Genomic DNA, 24,967 nt, shown 5'->3' on the forward strand with positions numbered 1-24,967 from the left:
CTGCCCCTTTTCTCTGGCCCTTATTTAAGTGTCATTCTAGAGGGGTGGTGTTTGCTCCATCTGTGACCTGCATCAGGTATAGGGAGTGACTGTGGCTGGGCTTGTAGCATGTTACCCCTGAAACTGTGGCTTGTATACTTTTTGCCTTGAAGTAACAATAAGCAGAAACCGAAAGTGATTTTCTTTTATATTCATTCTCGTGAATAACCAGAAGTAGGGAAACCATTGATCCTTTCAAATAGCTGGATGGTACAGTGGGAAGAATGTAAGGGTTACATATATAATCGGATTTCTTCATTCATTTGTTCTTCTGACATACACTGAGGTAAACACAGGGTTCGATCGGGCTTATGGCTATGCTGCAGTGCCCATAGTCCATACGCCCTTATACTGTAATATAATATTATAAAGCCATACATACAAAGTGCTTCCATACTTAATACACATTCATTTACAGACATTCTAATGGAACATTATGATGTTAAATGGCCAAAGTGTCTGTTCAGGCCATAGTGCTTGGACCCTGTTAATCGCTGCTTGTGGCTGTATTTAAAATAGAATTCCTCATATCAGAAATTGGTGATTAGTTAAAATTGAATTATAAAAGGCCTTTTTTGTTACATGTTTGGCTTTCTCAACACTGCATTATTGCATTCGTGCATGTAGAGGCATGATTCAATACAGCCCTCCAAAGTGCATAGCAAAAAACACATTTAAATGCACTTAAGTCAGTGGCAGAATGTGTGTAAGGGTCATTTACATGTGACAATTACATATTTTTTTATCACAAAATCAAACATACATTGTTCCACTGTGCAGTGAAATGCTGTTCCATCCATTTCCCAGAGACTTAGAGGAAGAGGAAGAGCAGGAGGAAGGGCTAACCCAACGCAATAAGATTCAGGCGGCACTAGTTGACCATGTCATCATCACGGCTTGGCCATGAGAGAGGCAGGTTAACGTGTGCAGTCCAAGTCACCTCCTTTTACTTTGACTTCCATAATTCACCATGCAGCAGGAATTCAAGCCTGGTTCCAGAACCACCCAGCCTTCTCCATGCTATACTCCCTCCATATTCACCTTTTCTGTATCTTATTGAAGATATATTTTTCTGCTTGGACGTTGGCAGGTGAACACAACCCTCAGCAACAAAACTCCCTTTTGCGGACAATGGAGGAGGCCTGTTTTACCAACGTTGCTTATCTGGGGAAAATATAGCGTGAGAATATATGGTGATGAAATTCTGTGGTAAAACATATACAGTCCCACCAGAATTTTCACTCAAGTCACGGAAGGAAGAATGAAACCTAGAGAGTCATACTAGCTGGTTAATACCTTGTATATGCACTGTGCCTGATGGACAATTCCAAGAAAGACCAAGAGTGGACGCTGGGGCATCAGTCTTATGAGCTAAGTATGGTTCAACACTGTCTGACTTGGCCTGACATGGAAGATGAAAGACACCACCAAACACCACATGAGTTTTACCATTGTGATGGAATAAGTGATGAGGAAGAAACTAGGACTTGCTTCCTGCTTTGTGCTATTTCGATCTTAGTACCACTGCACTGGATGGGACCAGCTTCTGTATTTCTCCTTTACTGGCTTCAGCCAGCTTCAGATCTTTGGAAGGTTTCCTCTCAATAGTTCTCAAATGGGGCATAGCTGCGTTCATTGGGGGTGTGAAGTTGGGGTATGTTGCATTTGCTCAGCATGGTCCGGTTGTAGCTTCCCTGGCACTGTGACTCAAACTTCTGCTACTCTGAGAAATCAGGCATGTAGTAAGTGGTACCTGGTCGATGTAGCATAATGTAGATTTCGGCCCATGTCACTGTTCACATGAGGCCGATGTTTACTCTGCCATTTTGTCAGTCAAAAAAAAATTTGCAATAGGGACACCAGCAGCTGATGGTGATCTTCGTTTGTCTAGTCTTTTAAATATCTTAGGCACAGGTATCTTAGCAATTTAAAGTTTCTAAAAGTTCAGATGCATGCAATTACATTCGGACGAGTGTGGTGTTGAGGTATCACCCGCTGCATGGCTGCACGGCTGCACGGCTCCATGCAGGTTCTCACCCCTGAGGTGCTTTGTCATGTGGTGGGTGCGGCATTGCGCTGTGATCAGCACACACACCCCCTTACCTAGGGCTGGGTAATATAGTAAAGCACTTCATAATGTTTTATCTTTCAAATGATATGAAATGATCAATAATTACACAGGTCTACAAAAAAAAAATTCAGGTGCCAAGGTTTCTTGAATGGATTTAGGGTATTTTGAAGGTGCTGAATTAAAAAAAATCCCATTTCTTTTGCTGAACTGATTCTAGTTTTTTGAAGTAATGGACATCCATGAAAATAATGCATTCCGCCAATGCGACACATAAAACAAATAACACACAGAAGGTATACAACAGAAATGTTTATTGACGAAAACTCATTTTTAAATTCATTCTGAACATAATTTGATGAATCTAACAGAAAAAATCCATCTGGCAGAGGTGACGTCTCAGCGATGGAATTGACAGCCAGCTGACGGCGTTAAGGCAGTGCTTGAGCCATATTCCCTTCATGTTTGAAACCAGGAAGTGAAGCATGGTGCCTTAGGATGTAGCTGATCCTTTTATTCCTGATTAAATCACGATTTTGTATAAATCTTATGGGGTTGACAAAAATACTGGGACACAACTTTAAAGGGGCAACATTTTCATAAAAATATATATCTTAAAAATGATTATTATAATTATTGTTATAAGATTATTATTAGTAGTAAAATTGTTTTTAGTTTTAGATTTTGAAGGTGTGTAACACATTTTTTAATTTGAAATTGTGAATTCTTGTCTGAGACAAGTGTGTTTGACTTACATGTCATGTGACCTTTGATGTCAGCTTGAAAAACCTGAATAGCGGGGAAATTCTGCCTGTTGGCAAGCTACTTGAGGGCCCCACTCAAACTGAACACCCCCTGCAGGGCCTAATGCCTTAAACATCCAGTTATAGTACTTGGAGGGCAAAATTCTCAAAGGCTGACGGGTCGTTGGAGTTCACATTGGGTAAGTCCATGATACTAGCAATCCTCTTCAGAGCAAGCTGGTGTTGCTGTCCAATCCTCAATGAAGGTTTCCGTAGTGTCTGAATACAGTGTGGGACAATGCAGGTAGGAGTCGGCTATTGAAATGGTATACAAGAACTTCAACATCTGTATACTATCAGGGGACAGCAGATTGTTTATCCTCAGTGGACAAGATCTTTGCTGTGGGGATGTGGAATAGTTGGAGATGGGCCTCAGTAATATTTCCTCACTGTTGCTGCAGTTGCCATGCTGGTGGGGAGGTCTGGCTGCAATATTCAGCAGGGAGTGGGTTGGGGGTCTGGTGAGGGAAAGGTGATGGGTAACTGACGCATGTCACCCGCAGGCAGAGTGTTTACAGTGTGAGGCCACGTGTCGGTACCTGCTCTCTGATTGGCCTTCCACATCCTGGGACTGGATGGGTCAGACCTGGGACAGTAGGTCTTCAGGAGACTCTGGTACATTGCCTTGTAGCTGGCCATATGCTGATGTTGGGGCCTGAAGTCTGCTGATGTTCTCTATACGCTCAGTCATCTCGACTTTGGCTATCTCTAGGTTATTTCTGATGTCTTCCTGTATCTGCCACAGTCGATTAATCTGTCTATGGACATTTTCTAACTCTGTGCTGGAGAATAACAGCTGTTCACTTTGCCCATGGGATGCATCGGAGAAAGGCGTGGAGTTGGTCCTTCAAATAAATGATTTGAAAGATTTCAGACATCCTTGGAAAAAGCAGGCTGCACAGTGGACATTGAAAAGTGTATGTGAAAATAATATAAGAATAAATGCACGTGTTTTCAGCTAGATAATGAACTGTGTTTTCATTTCAGTGAAAAAGAGAGAGTATGAAAAACCCCAATACTTGGTTTTAATTGTCAACTGGTCTGCAGAATTTCAGACACATTCAATATAAAGGGGGAAAGCTGAGTGGTGGCATGGGGGTTACTGTGGTCATCTTACAGCTCTGGTGAGTAGAGTCTGAATCTCTGCCCCAGCATGGAGTTTCCATGTTCTCACCGCATGTTGGAGTTTCCTCTTGGGCAACTCCGCTCCGTCTACCACCACCTCCCCCCACCATCATTCGAACACACAGTAAGTATTATTCCAGGTGCCAACCTGTCTGTGGCTGTGCTTGTTAAGCCCTGGACCTGCCTGGTATTCGGTCCTTCAGTGGTGGTCTCCGGATCCCCAAAACACTGTTTAGGACAAGTGGGTGAAGAAAATTAATTCACATAAATGCAGCAATTAAAAAGTTAAAAAAAAGTTTAAAAGTTTAATGCTTTGTGCAGTGGAACATTCTGAAATACAACTTTGTGATTATAAATGTCAGAAAGTCAAAGTGATGTATATGAATAATTGCAAAAGCAGGTATCGTCAAGAACATAATTCTTCTATATCCAGTGGTACTGGTTCCCAGAATAAATCAGGAACAAAATACACAGAATGTCTTGAGTTGCTTGCTCAGTTCTGCAATAATGTTGTGAATTCTTTGGGTTCATAACAAAAGTTTCACTTTAGTCTTGGCCATTTTGCTGTTATTTACATTTGTAGTCATTGGCTCCCAAAGGGGCACTAAACACAAATGTTTTATGTTATTGCAAAGTTGTCACTAATTACAAAGCATCCAAAGAGACTGCTTGTCAATGAACTTTTTAACTCAGAACAGTTTCAGAATTATAATCTGGGTTTCAATTGATTGAGACTTGAAATACTAATTACTTAAAACTATGGCTTATATATATATATATATATATATATATATATATATATATAATTATTATATATATATATATATATATATATATATATATATATATATATTAATTAGTGTCCCATATATATATATATATATATATATATATATATATATATATATATATATATATAAGTGAGTGTGCCCTGCATTTATTGCAAAGGTGTCACTAATTAAAAAAAAACCCAGTGAGTGCTTATCAATAAACTTCGTAACTCCGAACGGCTAATTTAGAGCTACAATTTGAGTTTCAATTTATTACTACTTGAAATGAATATTTTATTTAAAATGACTGGTGTCTCTAATGTGACATATATAAAGCAAGCATCCCAAGACTTTCTGTTAGCACTGTGTGTGTCTATATATATATATATATATATATATATATATATATATATAAAATATAAAAAAAAATATTTTGCTTGCGCATTTACATATTGGGAAGGAGTTTATGTGCCCATTAGCCAAGGTACTTCTCAGAAAACAATTTGAGTTTCAATTTATTACTACTTGAAATGAATATTTTATTTAAAATGACTGGTGTCTCTAATGTGACATATATAAAGCAAGCATCCCAAGACTTTCTGTTAGCACTGTGTGTGTCTATATATATATATATATATATATATATATATATATATATATATATATATATATATATATATATATATATATATATATTTAAATAAATGAATAAAGTAATGTGCTTCTCAAGATTTTCTGTGATCACTGAATACATGAATCAATATGAAATTTGGAAAGTCCCACTAAAATAAATCATACTGTATTAGACTATCTAAATATAAATCTGCATAATCCAGTTAACAGACATCAAAATTATTTGATTTACTTGGCATAGGAAGACATTCATGCACAGTTCACAGAAAGCAAATAAGCCACAAAATGCAATGCTGGTTTAGAATTAGCCCAAAATATTCTTTAGTGTTGGTAATGCAAAGTGTTGACTTCCAGCTGCAAAGTGACAGGTTTTCACATACTTTGATTCCAGTCACTCAGTAACTTTATTTTAAATGGAATGGGTAAAAGCTGTAGTAAGCAATTAATGTAATTAATGGAGCATTATGCGGTGCGGAATAGTTCTGGGTAGAGACATACCTTTTGACACTGATATTTTGCTATCCGGTAGATAAGTAACACAGGGATAGCGAAAGCACAGGCGTAGCCGATGCCCTGAAGCACAAAGAAAGAAAACATACCAACAGAAGCAGAGAAATGACACCAAAGAATAGTGTGTATGTGTGTATGTGTGTATGTGCGAATCACACTGAAATCAATGAACTACAGGCATTACAACCTTAATCCTACAAACTACGATGTAGTTCTTACCTGAGATGTAAAGTACAAATCTTGATTTTTAGTCATGAATTGTTTAATATTTTCCTCTGTTGAATTCCACGGTTTACACCATTTCTGAGAAGTACCTTGGCTAATGGGCACATAAACTCCTTCCCAATATGTAAATGCGCAAGCAAAATATTTTCCGTCGATGAAAACAATAGTCACCCATGCAAGTGGGAGATAAAGACGCTGTAATATCGCACCACAACTGCATTCACACTTGTCCGGCATAAGTATAAATAATGTTAATGCTGGAATAAAAGCGACTGCAGCTAAAAATATTTGATTCCAGGGAGGATGGCAGGGACACACAAAATCTGTCTCCAGTAAACTCTCCAGGATCATGATGCTAATTATATAAATCAGGCTCACACTATGAGAAGGAAGTACTTCTCTCACCCAACTTAACAAGTTGTTTGGCATCTTAAATACCACTCAAAGGTATGTGCAAAATACACAGAAATATTTACTGTTTCAGACTTATTAGTTTCTGAAAATGAAGGGGTGTTAGTTACAGCTTCATTTTTTCAGATGATTGGTTCTCAGATTTCAGAAAAGTGCCAACCCCCCCCCCCCCCCCCCCCCAGGGCGTTTCTCAAAAGTGCCCTCCCACAGCTCAGCTGTCCTATAAACCAGGGGTAGCCAGTCTTAAAGGGCCGCTGCGTATGTGGGTCTTTGCTGCAGGCCCCTGATTAGGTTATTAATTAGAAGCTGAAGAGTCCTCACTCCTGGGTTTGAACTGCTGACCTACAGGTTACACACCAGCCCTTTGTCGATATGGCTGCCCAGCCCTGCTATATACATAGATCCACACTTGAAATATGTAACTTTCTTGCTTAATATTGCTGTCTTTTGAGAATATAAATCATGTCATTGCAAAAATTCCAAAATACAGTTTTGTCCAGTGGAGTATATCGAATCATAATACTTATATCCTTTTTTGTGTTAATATGTGTCTGTGTTTGTATATTGTGTCAATGCAGCTCAACAGCCACTTCTACACAAAAGCATAAAAGTTTATGTCTTGGAAACATACAAACACAAAGGAGCAATGTGGTTCCTCACTGAGAACCGGGGAAGTTCAGTAATGTGGTTCTTTGCAAAGAAATAAAGCCCAAAACCAGCAATAAAAATACAGAAACACTTACTGAAGACTGATTAAAGGAAACAGAACAGGACAGAATTTGTATAGGGAAGAAAACTGGTACAGTAACAGATGTTCACAGTAAACCATGGCAAAACTCAAAAAAGTGATGATGAAGACTATGGCGCCCTCTGGTGATCCACCAAGAAAGCTACAGCCAAACTGCTCACACTTCATTACAGGGGTGGCCAATCTTATCCGCAAAGGGCCGGTGTGCGTGTGCAGGTTTCTGGGGTAACCTTTATGTCAGTTGATCAAACCCAGGTGGGAGGATACTTCAGCCAATCAATCCTCTAATTAGTAATCCAATTGGGGAGTTTCAGCAAACCCCCCCCATACACAGCGGCCCTTTCTGGATAAGACTGCAGACCCATGCACTATTATATTGACATTTTTATGGCAATAGCAGTTGGATACCTATTGTTTATCTACTGATTATTTTATTCTTCCCAAAATCATCCATCCATCCATCTGTTATCTACCACTCATCCGGGTTCGGGTCCAAAGGGCAGCAGTGAAAGCAAGGATGCCCAGACCTCCCTCTCCCCGGGGCCCCCTTTTCTGACCTGAGAACCATGACCTCAGGTTTAGAGGTGCTTATCCTCATCCCCGCCGCCTCTCACACCTGATGCCCCGTACCAACGGACCCGTACCCCATACTCCTGAAGTACCCCCCCCGGGACACGATCATATGCATTTTCCCAGTCCACAAAACACATGTAGACTGGCTGGGCAAACTCCCAAGAAACTTATTTTAATGAGTACATTGCCCTTTTCAAAAATATCAGGCAGACATGCGTACATACTTCATAAAAAGTAACCATAGAGAAAGCTCCTGGATCGGATAATATCCCAGGTTGTGCTCTCAAAGCATGCGTTCACGAACTGGCAGAGGTTATTACAGACATCTTTACCCTCTCTCTGCTCCTGTCTAAAGTCCAAACATGCTTCAAGAGGACCACCGTCATCCCTGTCCCAAAGAAACCAAATATGAGTTGCCTTAATGACTGCTGCCCACTCGCACTCACCTCCACCGTCATGAAGTGCTTTGAGTGCGTACAGTCGTGCCCAAAAGTTTGGAGAATGATACAAGTGTTGGTCTTCACAAAGTTTGCTGCTTCAGTGTTCGTGGATCTTTTTTTCTATTGATGCTACTGTGTCATGGCTGCTGGCAACAATCCAGCTGGCTGGAGAAACATCTGTGCTCAAAGAATTTATGTCTTTTGGGCAGATTAGAGCTGCACTGACATTGACTGACAATCAGCCCTTAGAAAGACATGGACCCATGATTCTGGCACTACACAGAGAAATCCTGGGGAAGCTTCATGTAGATGCGGACAATAAAATAAACCCACGTGGTCGTCATGCACTATTTCACAAGATAAACTGAGACGACGCACCTCTGAATTTTGCATTTCACAGAATCCTTGAGGAGGCTGTCTCTGACAATGATCCCTCAATTGAGACTATTCCAGAGTTTGCTAAGTACTACAGCTTCATAGTGCATACTCTCAAAGGAATACAGCTTCAAAGTGGATAATTTCAAAGTACTACAGCTTCATAGTCCATACTCTCAAAAGACTACAGCTTCATAGTCCATACTCTCAAAGGACTACAGCTTCATAGTCCGTACTCTCAAAGGACTACAGCTTCATAGTCCATACTCTCAAAGGACTACAGCTTCATAGTGCATACTCTCAAAGGACTACAGGCTAAGGAGAATGACCACTGCAGATCTAATAGAGCCATGCCTGTCAGGGCTTGCCTTGTCAGCCCGTCATGTCCCTGTTTGGCCAGCAGAGGTCACTGGCCATCCTATAAGTACCTTATCACCCCCAGCCCTAATGTGCATACACAGCTCTGGAAAAAATTAAGCTACCATGGTAAAATTTTCAGTTCCACTCATTTTTCAGTTTATGGGTGTGTGCTTGAGTAAAATATACATTTTTTTGCAAACCCCAGTCTGGCTCTTCCCTGCATCGCATTGACGAAGGGCTTCTTCCTTGCTTAATGGGACTATAGTCCTGCTTCTAGGGGTCTGTTATGAATTGTCCTAGCAGTGCACTTCACACCACTTAATTTGTCTCATTCTTTTTGAAGGTCGCTTGAGGTCATCCTCCGATTTATGAAGCACTGCCGGATAAGTTGACGGTCATCTCTGGCATTAGAAAGTTGCTTCTGCCCTTTACCTGGCTGGTTATTAGTTACTGCCAGTATCTCCCGCTTCATGTTGTTCTTGTGTACTGCTGTCTTAGAAACTCTGAGCTTGGAAGCAGCCTGCCTCACAGTGTAACCTTCTGCCAGCAGAACCAAGATTCAACCGGGATATTAAAAATGTAGAGATTTGTAAAAACATAGAGTGGTCTCTTAATTTTTGCCAGAGCTGTGTGTAACTACCCTTACCATGCTCCCCTGGTGTCTTTGTTGCAGTGTGTGTTGGTTCTCCCCATTGGACCACATGAAAGGACTACTGTTACATGTTTGGTGTCTGCAGTATAGTCCCTTGTTCACTCCTTCCTCTCCTCCTGATGTGGCCATGCCTTTCTACGCTGCCTTCCCTCCTCCTATCTACACTTTTATATTACTCTGCTCCACATCCAAGTAGCTTTAACTTATGAAGTCCTGCAAAAAAGATCAGGAGGGACAATATGACCAGGCTAGGAACTACTATGGCTTCTCCTCAGGCTTCAGCATGAATAGGGTATGCAAGGGTAGGTTTTAGATATTTGACTGTTTATGTGTGGTACCATTTGTGAGTCTGCATGCAGTAGCTTTCCTTGTGAGTGTTGGTGGGTTGTCTTATGGAGAGGGTTGTGACAGGGTTACTTGTATGACTGTTTTGAAGGGCTTGCGGTGGGCGGAGTCAGTGTATGCTGTTTATGTTTATGTGCTGTGTAATTCATATTGAAATACTACTCTGTTTTGCTAAAGCTGCACTTACACTGTATATATAAACTTGTGTGAAATCAATTCCATTTTAATTCTACTTCCTTATATTCAAAGTTGAATAGCATTTCTGCACTCGTTGAATCTCTCTCTCTCTCTCTCTCTCTCTCTCTCTCTCGTGCACACACACAAACACACACACACACACACACACACACACACACACACAAACCAATGTATAGTTGAACAAATTATTGATGTTAATTAAAGTCTGAATCATACAGTTTTATTGGATATTTGAGGTTTTGTAAATGACCAATTAAAAATTATATACAAAAATGTAGGAAAGGGGGCAAAAACTATTCACAATGAGATTTGAGAGAATAAAACTCCACCCATTTCACAAAAGTCCACCCAGTTATAAATTTATGGCCACACCACTGCTAAGCACAAAACATTTTGTGTGGATTTATAATGGCATCAGATTGGGTTCAGTCCTTAATTTCTGTTAGCAACATTTTAAGAAAAAATTTAATTTTAGCTGCTTGCCTCTTGATACTGGAGAGGTTACTGGAAGCAGAATTTCTGTGTCCCTGCAGTTGGTTTTGGAATAGACTTTTTGCTGGAATATTCTTTGGCATTCCCTTCTTCGCTTTAATCTTGCTTTTCAAAGAATCCGAGCTGCATTGCAGCTTTTCCTGCTTTCTCAAATTAATTTTTCCAGGAATGGCGTGGATAAATGTGCTGCTGTTTGATGGGAAATATCTTTCATGTGGATTCACTACCTGGAATGGAGTGTATGTGCCCATGGACACTAATACTGTACAAAAGTGGTGCAAACCACCTGATACGAATATAACATCAAATACAGAAAAGTTGGAATTCACTCAAAATATTTTCATGTACTCTCAGGTAAGTACTGCACTTAATAGTCAGCACCTTGTAGGTAGTAATGCCTGTAGTTCTCGGCATGTAAACACAATTCTCTGACATTTTTAAGAGTCTTGTTTGTGTGTCATGCTGTTGTCAGCCATGAGTAAGAATATCTTACTGGTGTGTGTTTCTTTTTTGTGACCCAGCTTGCAGCCTTTGTCTTATTTATTATTATCATTTTGGCGGGAACATGCATCTATAATAACAGACATGACTCCACCCAGTGCAATGAAACGGAAACAGTTACTGTTAAAATTAAAGACCCAGTGAAAGTGGAACACCTTCAACCAGCATCAACCAGTACGACCCAACCATGAACCTCTTTGCTTTCCAGTTGCTGAGTACTGTGTATAAACGTGCTTCTCTGCTAAACAAATAACTGCATGAACATGTTATATATTTACCAGATGATGCTCATTTAGATTGCTTAGTACAACATAAATATCTGTTAACAAACAGTATGTATAAGTTGCTTGGTTTAAGGCACATCCTGTATACACCCTGGGGTGTGGGACATGATCGATTCATCATGCAAGAAGAAAAATCAGATGAAATGTAAAAATTGAATCTTTCTTTAATTTCTTTCTTTTATACCGATTTAATGTTTCTTTTATACTTCCCTGTTTATTCTGGGAACCAGTACTGCTGGATATAGCAAAAGAGAAACGTTCCTGGTAGAACTTCATTGGCAGTTTTTCATCTCAGATGTATTACTTTGACTTTCTGGCATTTCTGTTCCTAAATTTGGTGTACAAAACATTAAACTTACCTTTTAAACATTGCATTTATGTTTTTTTTTTGTGTCCCTGAAATTCTGCAGCATTAAAAACAGTGCTGAGTGCAACTGACTCGGATGTATAAAAGATGTTATAGGTGTGATGACCATGTGCAGGACGAGTGAACAGGAAGCGGGGAAATCAGGGTCAGGCACACAGAGATACAAAACAAAGGGGTTTTAATGCGAGTAGAGCACAACACGGTATACACTTCAGTGACAAGACTGGGGAAACTAAGTCCGCAGACTAAGTACATAAGACTGAAGGCAGGAAATGCAGAACAGATGGTGAACTTAGAGATTCCACATGGGGATAATGAGGGGGCGTGACACACGAGAGGATCGGACAAGAAGGACAAAAAGGATCTTTCATATTCTCTCTTCACTCACTTAATTACTTACATTGCTTTGTTTTTTTACCCATATGAAAAACAGCATGGTTCATATAAGGCTATCAAGCATCATCCTCATTTTTCAATTCAATTCATTATTTTTTTTTGATATAGCACCTTTCACAACAGTCGTCCCAAGGCACTTTACATGGATGTGTTGTGATTAAACATCATTAGAGAGAATAATACAGAACAGGAAAAAGGAATGAAAGAAATTAAATAAAGAAAGTGAGATGACAATGGAGGGGTGGAACCAAAAACTCCCAAATATGGAGAACAAAAAATGCTGGGAGTCCAAGGTCAACAAGCTGCTGACAGCCTTGACATGCTGACATTACGCAATACAGGAAAGGGTGGGCCTGCTTGCTAAAAGCTAGACGTGAACTGTGAATAAGGATCAAGACAAAGTCCATTAATGAGTCTGTTGTCCACATTGGCCTGTGTCGGGCGGCACTGAAGGCTGCACCCACGATGATACAGTTCGTAGGTCCCATTCGCGATGTCACCCCTCCATCGGACTGAACCATGATACTAGCTTGATAGCCTTATGTGAACCATGCTGAGTTTGATGGGCAAAAATACAATACATATTTCAATTATATCTGATGCATGATGTTTGAATATGTTCACTACAAGTCCATGTTTTATCCTGTATGGTTTTGGGCACATTCATGCACTTGACATGTAAGGCACTCAAGGGAAAAGCCTACAGGAAAAATACAAAACTTACATGAACTTTACATTTTACTGTACAGGATAACATATGGCTTTAGTAGGAAATGCATGTTTATTGCTTGCTATTTCTTAAAAATATATATGTTGCTTTTATATTATTCTAATGAAAGAGATGGATGATCTCTGCACATTCAGTTGGTTTAATTAGACTTGAAAAAAATTCAGTGAGATTAACTGAGCTATGTTATGTTCCGGGACAGAAGGTGAATGCATCAACTGGAAGAGAACCTTTCCTTTTCAAAATTCATTCTAGTTATGTGGAACCACTGGCCATAATTCATTTTAGTTCATTCAAAGAATTGTGCACGGAAATAAAATTAACAAAACATGAATTTCATACGAATTGTATGTCAATGGAGAATTTAAATAATTGACAAAAAAAAAATTATATGTATTTTAAATGAATAAAGGACATACAGGGGTTGGACATGGGATGAAACTGAAACCAAAATAGTGTTTGAGATTTCAAAGGCTGAGCAATAGCCCAGGAGTAAGGGAGATTGTTGGGTAGCACTGAAGCTTAGTGAGACAGAAAAGTTTGCTATGGCTTAAATGCTATTCCTTTCAGAACTCCAAACCTCCGTTACTCTGCAGAAGCACTAGGCACAAAGAGCCTAGCATGATTGGCAGGGTCAGAAAGGCAGAAAAACAGCCCCCTTTAAATAAAAATCATAAGCAAAAGCATCGAGAATTGGGAAAGAAATATATGAAGATGGATTTTTCAAAGGTTTTGTGAACGGATGAGATGAGAGTGACCCTGGATGGACCTGATGGGTGAGCCCATGGCTGGATTGCTGACCGGCATCACGCACCAAGGTGGGGGAGGGATGATGATATGGGCTGGAATTATCAGCAGTGAATTAGTTGGACCATTTCGGGTGGAAGATGGCTTGAAAATGAAATCCAGACACCAGTGCAAGTTCCTGGAAGATACCTTCCTCAAGCAGTGGCACCAGAAGAAGACAGCATTGTTCAAAAAGTCCATGATACTGATGCAAGACAATTTGCTCCATCTCATGCATGGAAGTACAGCAGAGATTGGCTGGCCAGCAAAGGGTTCAAAGACAGCGAAATGATAACTCGGCCCCCCTGCTCACCTGATGTGAAGCCAATAGAGAACCTGCGGACCTGCATAAAGAGGGAGATCTACAGACAAGTAAAGCCGTACACATCACTGAAGAGCTCATAGGAAGCTGTTGGATGCTTCATTAGAACTTAGGCACAGTGACGTACAAAAACAGCCAGAATCAATGGATAACAGGCTAATGCAAGTGTTAGAAAAGAAGGGCAGCTATATTGGCCAGTAAAAGTATTTGTATTGTATTTTTCAGTTACATAATGAATGTGCACACCTATGTTTTTGAACAATTATATTTTCCTCTTATAACATACAAATCTGAGTCTTTCTGTATATAACATTTACTGTTGTTGCAATGAATGAATTGGTATTGCTTAAAATGTGTCTATTGAACAAATTTTAAAATCTGCAAAATACACATTTGCATAATAATTATGTACACAGTGCAATGGTACATTATCTATGTTCTACTAATATGGTCACCAGGCAACGACATTGTACAGCCCTCACTGAACCGGGAGTCACATGGAGTTACAACCGTGACTCTGCTGAAATCCTCATGGGCCCCAAGTCCAATAAAGTCATAGAGAGATTAGAGCTGGAGGAGCTGGCTAGTGAAATGGAGGTCTAGGCATCCCTGCTTAGATTGCTGCCTCTTTGATTTAGCCCTGGATAAGCGGCCGATGATGGATGGATGGATGGATGAATCCCAGGGAGTCCCAACTTGTCTCACTGCAGAGTTCGCAAGACACCTAAAGTCAGAATTTTCTAAGACAGGTAATATACCCGTAAGGTCTAGGGTGATTATTTTTCTTTAACTAAAACTAAAAAAGAACTTTCTGACCACTCTTCATTACTAAAGTGTGGAGATGACCAAAACAATGCTACTTGATCCATTTGCAGTATTTTTTGAGCCCACTGGATGGCGCTCCTGGCTTGCTTTGGGGAATGCTTTGATCCCTTTTTTGAACAGAGACCATCTAGTCGGGCGAGATATCTGAGCAAACAGCTCAGGAAGTGTCATTTTGGCCATCACCACTAAAGTGAAATAATGCTGTTTATTTCTAATTACCAAATATGGACCTCTGCTCACTCGGAGATAGTTGGAGACGTCATTATGTTTAGGTAAAGTGATGCTGCAGAATCACACCATTTCCCAGAAACATAAATCACCTTAGAAAGAAAGCATTACAATAAGACCATTATTGTAGCTCAACAGCCACTGGAGGGGTGCTGGAATGGATCTCCGAAGTGGTGGACAGGGTGCGGATGTCGTGCTGCACCACGACCGCCTGGCTCTGTACCAGCCCTGGCCGACTCAGAGCAGCCACTGCCAGGACCGGTGGTGAGGACCCTGGGAGCATTATGCTGTATTGTAAAGTCATGTGTAATATTAAATGTCAATCATTGTATATAGCAGGTACGTGTGTGTGTGCCTACTGTGTGTGTTAGGAGTAAGTGGGGCAACGGGCATCGTGGGCAGTGTGAGTGTGTGGTCGTCACTTGTATCAGACAAGAACAAACACGGACACCAAACATCCACCGATGACACCCAACGCGGAAACGCATGGAGGCTGGACGCCGGAGAGTGAAGCGCACAAAGGTTGGGCATGCAGGGTAGCCAACTCACGCATCTGACGTGACACTCACGCTTTCACACTCTCACGCTCATGTAAGGAATCTTACGGCAAATGTGTATTATTCAATTATAGAACTAAAATTAGCTCCATCAAAAGCGTTGGGGGTAGTTTGCAAACCCTACGGTTATTAACTTACAAGTTAATAAAACTTTAACATACATTTAAATGAGTGTGCAAATATGTCTCGAATTGAAAATCTCACGCCAGTCAGCTGGCCGAAGTCGGTGGCACTGTATATAATGTAAAAGTTGCAATAACAAAATTCTTCATTACCACATAACAAGTTTATTAAGCTAGAAAGTTTAATGTTTAAAGTTATGTTTAAGCATGTTGATTAATTAGTGTGGGTGGGAGCACTTGAGATATTACCCTGACAGATTTTGAGAACCAATCGTCTGAAAAAATGCAACCAAAAGTAAAACCCTTTCATTTTCATAAACCAATGATTGTGAAAGAATACATATTTAAGCAAATGTGTACTTTACACATCTACGCATACCTTTTTCTCTGGTATTGGCGATGGCTCTAAATTGGATTAAGGATCTGAAAACGGTACTTTTTACTGAGTATCCAAGCTTTACTTTTATTGTTAGCCTCGTGATACTGGAGAAGTTACTTGAGATAGAGTTTTTGTGTCCCTGCAATGGAAATTATTTGAATTCATTATTAACAAGTTTTATCTTTTTATTTCCAGCCGCATTATTATTCGTACTCACGCTTAAAACAAGCGAAACTTGTACAATTCAATGTAAAATATGTAAAACTTGTCCAATTAAATGTGGTAGTAAATGCGAAACTTCTTCAAGTAAATGTTGTAATACAATCAAAACTTTTATAATTGAACATTGTACAATTCAAAGCTTTTATCTTCCATTTGCGTGGGCGATCGTGTTGTTATATGATGGAAGATATGTGTCTTGTGCATGTACGGACTGGAAAGGACTGTATGTCTTCATGGACAACAGTAATCAGAAATGGTGTGAACCACGTCCTGAAGATGGATATAATTCCACGGAACTGAGGCTTAAGACTCAGGAATATTTTGCATATTCTCAGGTAAGAGCTACACATAAACCACATAAGCCAAGTGAGGCTTTATTAATCGCTTCTTGTCGTGCAGCTCTTCGCCTCCGCAGCCAAGCGTTTAAAGATGTAAACTAGTGGCCAAAATTGCGGAGACACAATTTTTATCGATTGCAGAACCTTTTCAACAGTTGCACCAGTTACTTATTTAATTATCCAATATATGATATTTGTAAAACTCTGATCGTTTGTAAACATTACCGCCAGTATTCGTGCAGTATTTTTTAAACGTAATGCCAGAATTCTAGGTGGTTATACAATTTTGGCCACTAGTGTACTGACAACCCCCGGGGTAACTTACGGATAAGCCGCACTTACGAACGGACTGCCATAAAGCCGGTTATATTAAAAATTCGGGCTAACTGCAGTGATTCGGAATAACGAACAAACAGCATGTACCATATATGTTACATTATACTTTATGTGAATAGCGCGCACATATACAGATTATTCTTTGGCATCATAGAAATACTTTCTACTATTTCAGGCCACTGTCAACCATCAGTAAACATTCCCTGTTGGTGGATTTTTTTTCTTTTTTGTGCCTCAGATCGCATCCTTAGGCTGTCTTTCTGTCGTGATTCTGGTACTATCTATCTACAAGATGAGCCACTGTACCTGCTCTGAAAAACAGAACTCCCAGTCCGACCCTGCTGATGCTACTCCCACCACGATACCACTAATGCCCCAATGAGCACCAATGGATTTTAAATACATCAAAAGGTGTCACTCTGCAGCCGGTAATCAGAACTTTGTGGTACCGACATTAACCACAATTTTATTAATATTCTGACCCAGCTAAGCATTGCCTGTCTTCTTATTTGCATTGCAGTTGCTGTGTTTTGTGCATGAACCTGGTACTCTGCTAAACTGATAAATGTAATATAAATGTTCTCTTTTAACTAGATGTTCTTTTAGATTCTTTTGTACAGCATGATTTGTTAGTGAGCAGTATTCAAACCGTATGTTATTTGTGTATGTCATGTTCTGTAGGCATTGTGTGGTCTGGTAATTTTTATATCCATTCAACATGCCAGAAGACAAGTTTTCATTCGACATGTTACTTTGATTTTCTAGAATTTATAATTATTACACAGTTGTATTTCTAAATTTTACAATGCACAAAACATTCAGTTTGCCTTTTAATTGTTGCATTTATGCATTCAAGTTTGATTAATGTTCCTGAAATACTGCAGAACAGTTGACAAAAATGTCAGGGTCAGCGCCCATCCCACTCTGCCCTTCAAGTCTCCTTCCTGTTTGGCCAGCAGGTGTCGCTGGCCATCCTGTCCTCTTCCCTGTCTCTTGCCCTTCAGCCCCAGTGTGCCTAAGTCCCTAGTGTGTTTCCCTGTTACCTGGACTGCTGTATAGCTCAGTAGGCTGAGTATGTGGCTCAGACTATCATCCCTTCTTGGAAAATGCAGACTCATTGTGAAGTACAGAGATCGCTTGTTGACAGCGATTGCTGCAGAAGGTGGTGCCACAAAATATTAAATTAAGGGCACCATTGTTTTTGTCCATGCCATTTGCATTTGATTAATTATATAAAATATTCAGCTGAATGAATAATTAAAAGCAAAGTCTGATTTGTGTTAAATATGGATTAAACAATAAATTAATCCTTTTACTGTAATATTCTGGGAGATCGTAATTGTGGATTAATTCTGATCGTGTGGAGACTGATCGTCCTGAAGATCAATCGTCCATGATTCACCCGGAATGTCATTGAACATGTTATTCTTTGCCGATCCCCTGCAAACCCTGTCCTGCCATAAAGAACTTGGGCTCATAAAAGAAGCCAGGATGTTTATTGAGGGCAGCTAGGCCCTGTGCTAAACTTTGTCACCCGGAGAAATGGGAACAAACTGGAACATAGGCAGGGAAGAGAAGGGGGGCGCTGGGCCGCCTCGTAATGCCAGTAAATTTCGGAAAGCCGAAGGCACACGGATAGGGTCAGGGTGACATTAAGCTGATGCTGCGGAATTGGAACATAACAAGATAAGAGAAAAGGAAGAGAGTGGGGACTAACGCCAGAACTTTCAAAACAATAGTTTTGAACCTGGAATGGTACCAACAAGAAGGCAGACGCCCTGTTTGGCTTATAAAAACCAGACACTGACCATAGAGAGACAGCTTCCCTTGGTGTGTACTTTTGTGCATCTGAGGGTGGCTCCCGGATTGCAATCTGTGCTGAGAATAAAGAGAGCTGACGTGCAACTATCCTTCACCTCCAGAGTGCATCTTTTCCTCATCAACAGACTCGGTGGAGTCTAACTCCAACATTATCCTGGTTTCCGGGAGACAGGAGGGGGTCGGTATACGGCACCTTAAAATTGCCTCCGGGGGGGGGGGGGGGTAGAATAGGAAAGCACGACACCAGGACGCATATTTTATTATCACAAGCAGCATCACTCGGACAAAAGGGGGAATTGGATAATACCTTGCCTGGGGGGAAGGGGAGAGCCTGGCCAGCTCGTCCCCTGCCCACACGCAGCACCCAATTTAGTATAAAGGACGGGGAAAACTCAGTACTGACCGGAGCTCAGCCGTGGGATAGAGCGCGCATCGCCCGGCATTTCTCGGGACTCACGTGTTGGTCTCCTGCCAGGACTGAAAAGGGCTCCCCAGTCCATGTGTGAAGGTGGGTGATGAGGACACGTCCGAGTGTAAATAGTTTAGCAGCTGCTTTTGTGTTCGATTGATAATGGGGATTAATTATCACCGCTTGTGATAATAGTTCGCCTTACCTATATTTTTATTGTTGCTTTCTATATATATATATATATTCATATGATTCATGCTATTCCATATCTGTTGTGGTACAAGATTATTTTGCATTGTTTCATTGTTTCAATTGATATATTGATACCTATATTTTTATTTCTGCTTTCTATATATATATATATATATATATATTCGTATGATTCATGCTATTCCATATCTGTTGTGGTACATTATTTGTGGTACAAGATTATTTTGCATTGTTTCAATTGATATATTGATATTGATTTTAATGCGAGGTTATCTTGTATTATTTGTATTAAAGTGTTTTTTTTTGAGTGAACCTAAGCGTGCCTGTTTGTTCCTTCGAGAGCCCTATATCCCTCTCTATATTGCCCATTCATATGTTGCTGCTGCTCCTAAGTGGCCACTTTTCCCATGCGCCCACTGAGCGGCAGACAATCCCATGGTTGGATGGACCTGTACCGGGGTTATTCGAGTCTGGGCATCTACAGTACCATTATATAATGCCTCAACAGACTGGTTTGAGGTGTGTGCATCTACATGCGATACCTGCGTCCTTACCCTTTTTACTTGTTCCCAGATTCGCTCCCACAACTCCCTACCCCAAACCTCCTTGGCCCTAATCTTCCAATTCTGATTCCTCCATGCAGGCATCCAAACAGCCATACCATTCGCTACTGACCATGAATTAGTATACAAATGACAATCACTCAGTCCCTCCTACTCCAGAACCATCACTACTGCTCGCAACTCCACCCACTGCCTACTTTTCCACGATGTAGGGGACTCCTCCGATGGTGTTAACACCACCATTTCCTCCTCTCTCTCTGGAACATCTGCCACTTGCTCATGTAAGGCTGACACCCCAGAGGGGCCAGGCTTAGCCCTATCAGCTACATACCATTTCCACTTGCTTGCTTCCTGTGCTCCACCAATCCGATGGGTTTTAGGATTACTGCTCGCCCATGTCATAATAGGAATCCGGGGTCTCAATAGCACATCATGTCCTATTGTCAGCTGCTTCGTCTCTAATAATGCCCAATAGCATGCCAAAAGTTGTTTTTCGAATGGAGTATGCCTAGCCCCAGGGTCAGGGAGTTTCCTTGACCAAAACCCCAGGGGGCGACGCTGCCTCCCCTGTTTCTGCCACAGACTCCAATTAGCATACATATCAGACGCAGTGACTTGCAATTCTACTGGTCCGTCCTGCACCTTAGCTAAGCTCACAGCCTGCTGTATAGCTTTCTGAGCTAGCTGAAAAGCAATTTGTTGTTCAGATCCCCCGGCATGGCAAATTCCATAATTTTTTGCTTGACTTTTGGCAAAATTTCCTTTTCCCCTTTATTCCACTGTATACCCAGAAATTTCACAATCATACCTGGCCCTTGGACTTTGGTGGGATTCATTTCCCATCCTTTCCCTCTCATATGAGCCATCATTTGATCCAATTCCTCCTGAACCACCTCCTCTGTTTCTCCCTGAATCATGATGTCATCAATATAGTGGGAAATCTGCACCCCAGGATGACGAGGTAACGAGTCTAGGTGTTCGGCTACAATCCTGTGACATAAGGGGCTATGCAAATAGCCTTGGGGCAAGCGAGTAAAAGTATACTGCCGCCCCCCCCCCCAAGTAAATGCAAATTGATCCTGTCTGTCCTCGGGAATAGGAATTGTAAAGAACGCATTTGCCAAATCCACCACTGCATACCAATGCCCAATTCTGGCTCTCCCCCTTCCCTCTCAGATTCTGAAGCGTCTGAGGAGGAAGAAGTGTCATGTTTCTGCCACCTTTCACCCTGCATTCCAGATGAAAAGACCGCAGCAGCTCTAGCCTGTTTCCCTTTCAGCAGCCCCTTCCGCTGACACAACTGCTGTAATTCGCTAGTGGGCTTCCCATCAATATCTGCGCGAGGAATGCCGGCCTGTCGCAATAAAGTCCACAGTTCATTCCTACGAAGTCCGTCATTATTGTATGGGATACGTTCCCTGGGTCGCCTATCCACATCAACCCGGTCAGGTTTATCCCACTCCCCAAGATCTCCCAGTTCTCTCAGCCTGACCGCCACCTCTCCTATTCTTTCCCCTACCATACTCAACAACAACGACATCACTGCTGCTTTATACTGAGTGGGTGCTGTTTTAATGAGAGAATTCCGGGTTAGTATAGTTAATGATAAATCATCCAGCGCATCCACATGCCCGGTATACACACCCGCCCTCATAGTTAGCTCTCGCATTCTAGCGAACGCTTCCGACAAAGTTTGCCACTGGCCTGATTTTTCCGGCCAGCTGCTTTCATCGGGGTACCGCTGGTTCACCCCGTTGCCCATAAGGCTCAGGAGGGTAGTGTCACTGCCTCTCCCGTCTATCGGTGGATGCCTGTGCTCACGACATTGAGACCGCACTACAGCATCGACGCTTAAATCACAAAAATGGTGACAATCCATGTGATCTATGGATATTTGTGCCGCACCCTGATCATACAGCCTGACCAACCATTTATCCAATGGTTCTCCTGGTCGCTGCTTCATCTGCCCTCCGTATATCGCTGATCTCCTTCTGTGTGAAATCCTCTATAAGGGTTTCAGACTGCCGTGGTCTCTGACCAGCAGGATCTTGCACCTCCCTTCTCTGCGAAATAGGGAGTGCAGAAGTCGTTAACGGAGGGCGATCAGTAATAGATCCCCGATCAGGATCCACAACTTTATCTGGGTTCCAGACGTCAATATCATCATCAACGTCCGAGTCCCAGATCTTGCCATCCCTCCGCTCGGGATCCCAATTAGCAGCAGTTGCAGTAGCTACAAACGCTCTGATTTTCCGCGGCACGGTGTCCGTTTTTTCCTAGCATTGGCTTTTTTACCTGCATCGCCGCTCGCTCTGCAACCCCCGTTACTTGTTGCAAGCGTTGGTGTAAAATATCCACCTGACCCTGTGCCAGGGTCATCCGAAATAATGTCTCCGTTAACTCTCTCATTTGTCCCTCTTTCTCCCTTTCAGCTTGGTCTGCGCGCTCATACTGCATTCTGTATGCAGCCAACACGATCCATAGGCGTCTCTGTAGAGCACGCACGGGATCCTTTACAACCGGAACCTTTCTGAGGCACGACAATACCTGCTCAGGCTCGGCTTTTCTCAACGCTGCAGTCCAGGAATCAACAGGCCCTCCACCTTTCCTGATCTCCTGAGCTAACGCGGCAAACTGCGTCTCATCCCACTCAGGGAGGACTTCAGGCTCGGGCGCTGCTATCTTTCTCCTAAACATGTTTGTTCCTTAGTCCTATATCTTTTTCCTCTCAAATCCTGCCGACGACGCCAAAATGTCTTAAAATTGGATGAGAGAGGGATATAGGGCTCTCGAAGGAACAAACAGGCACGCTTAGGTTCACTCAAAAAAATACTTTAATACAAGTGATACAAGACAACCTCGCATTAAAATCAATATCAATATATCAATTGAAACAATGCAAAATAATCTTGTACCACAACAGATATGGAATAGCATGAATCATATGAATATATATATATATATATATATATATAGAAAGCAACAATAAAAATATAGGTAAGGCGAACTATTATCACAAGCGGTGATAATTAATCCCCATAATCAATCGAGCACAAAAGCAGCTGCTAAACTATTTACACTCGGACGTGCCCTCATCACCCACCTTCACACACGGACTGGGGAGCCCTTTTCAGTCCTGGCAGGAGACCAACACGTGAGTCCCGAGAAATGCCGGGCGATGCGCGCTCTATCCCACGGCTGAGCTCCGGTCAGTACTGAGTTTTCCCCATCCTTTATACTAAATTGGGTGCTGCGTGTGGGCAGGGGACGAGCTGGCCAGGCTCACCCCTTCCCCCCAGGCAAGGTGTTATCCAACCCCCCCTTTTGTCCGAGTGATGCTGCTTGTGATAACAAAATATGCGTCCTGGTGTCGTGCTTTCCTATTCTACCCCCCCCCCTCCCCCCCCGGAGGCAATTTTAAGGTGCCGTATACCGACCCCCTCCTGTCTCCCGAAAACCAGGATAAACATCCTGGCTTCTTTTATGAGCCCAAGTTCTTTATGGCAGGACAGGGTTTGCAGGGGATCGGCAAAGAATAACATGTTCAATGACATTCCGGGTGAATCCTGGACGATTGATCTTCAGGACGATCAGTCTCCACACGATCAGAATTAATCCACAATTACGATCTCCCAGAATATTACAGTAAAAGGATTAATTCCATATACGTGGGTGACGTAATCGTCCGTGAATTCATTCTAATACGGCCATCAAAATACCAACATGGATTTGGACATGCCCAGAAATGTTAGTTGTGCTTTGCAAACTTATGTTTTGTGTTAGATCATCAAAATACTTTTCAAACTTTGCAGACACAATGCACATTGAGGCAGATTGACGTAGAAAAGGGCGTACACAGTTCACAGAGGCAGCATCACCTGAAGTGATGGTGTCTAACTGCTTTCAGGTGCTTCCAGCTTTAGAGCTGGAAGAGACTGGGGAGGCAGGTGGGCCCTTGGGCAAGCCGCCTACCCCCCCAGGAGGAGGGAGGTTGTGGTAGTAGGAGATTCAGTTATTAGAGGTATAGATAGTTATGTGTACATTTGTGATAGAGGGTCTCGTACGGTGTCTTGCCTGCCTGGTGGTATTTTCCAAAGCAACTTACATCAGAACAAAGGTTTACTGTTTACGTGTGCTCCCTGGCATGCAAACTCACAGCATTTGCACTGCCAGTCCAAGTCTCTACTTGTTGAGCTACAGTAGCTGGAATATCCCAGGTTTCACTGCCAAGGTACATAACATTGTCTTGTTTAGGCCATAACCTTGATTTTAGTAGGATGATAATCTATGGACCTTACATGCCTGACAGATTCACCTGACAAAGATAATAAATGCCCCCATCCCAAAGCACAAATCCCAGCAAATACACTGCAGGTTCCTTCAAGAAGAACATGCACTTTGGTAGATGTATGTAGCCATCTGTCTGAGGTTTGTGTTAGGAGTCACTGTTGAAGTAACACATGTGTAACAATACAATGACCAGTCTGGGGAGCTCAGGATGAGGAGGCACTATATACACCACAGATGAGGAGCAAACGAGGGGCACCTGGGATCATCCACACGAGGACTGAAACAAGAAGAAGGGTTAAACGAGGAACAGGTGTGGCTCGTTAGCACCACACCACAGAGAACACAGGGCAAGAAGGCATGCCAGGCGTGAGAAATGTCGCACCACATCTGCATTCCCGCTTGTCCGGTATAAGTATAAATAATGTTAATGCTGGAGTGAATAGTGACTGCAAATATAAATATAATATTCCAGGGAGGATGGCAGGGACACACAAAATCTGTCTCCAGTAAACGCTCC

General features: G+C 41.8%; 3 long non-coding RNA genes across 6 annotated transcripts; 2 read left to right on the forward strand and 1 right to left on the reverse strand.

The window, feature by feature from the left end:
• Positions 1 to 2,779: 2,779 nt before the first annotated feature.
• LOC125706214 (uncharacterized) lies at positions 2,780 to 6,653 on the reverse strand. 4 transcript variants are annotated; one of them, XR_007381931.1, is made up of 4 exons: positions 6,168 to 6,653; positions 5,937 to 6,011; positions 4,184 to 4,263; positions 2,780 to 3,755 (listed from the first exon to the last, which is right to left on the reverse strand). It is a non-coding gene; the product is annotated as an uncharacterized LOC125706214 (long non-coding RNA). The 4 variants fall into 4 exon arrangements; XR_007381932.1 differs by lacking the exon at positions 5,937 to 6,011; XR_007381930.1 differs by lacking the exon at positions 6,168 to 6,653 and having other exon boundaries at positions 5,937 to 6,156.
• A 3,258-nt stretch (positions 6,654 to 9,911) lies between these two features.
• LOC125706207 (uncharacterized) lies at positions 9,912 to 11,924 on the forward strand. Its single transcript, XR_007381927.1, has 3 exons — positions 9,912 to 10,034; positions 10,452 to 11,121; positions 11,289 to 11,924. It is a non-coding gene; the product is annotated as an uncharacterized LOC125706207 (long non-coding RNA).
• A 4,259-nt stretch (positions 11,925 to 16,183) lies between these two features.
• Positions 16,184 to 19,065, forward strand: LOC125706615 (uncharacterized). The gene is made up of 2 exons (XR_007382029.1): positions 16,184 to 16,818; positions 17,396 to 19,065. It is a non-coding gene; the product is annotated as an uncharacterized LOC125706615 (long non-coding RNA).
• Positions 19,066 to 24,967: the final 5,902 nt, after the last annotated feature.

This window comes from Brienomyrus brachyistius, chromosome 13 (assembly GCF_023856365.1).
Source record: "Brienomyrus brachyistius isolate T26 chromosome 13, BBRACH_0.4, whole genome shotgun sequence".
Taxonomy (NCBI): Eukaryota; Metazoa; Chordata; class Actinopteri; order Osteoglossiformes; family Mormyridae; genus Brienomyrus; species Brienomyrus brachyistius.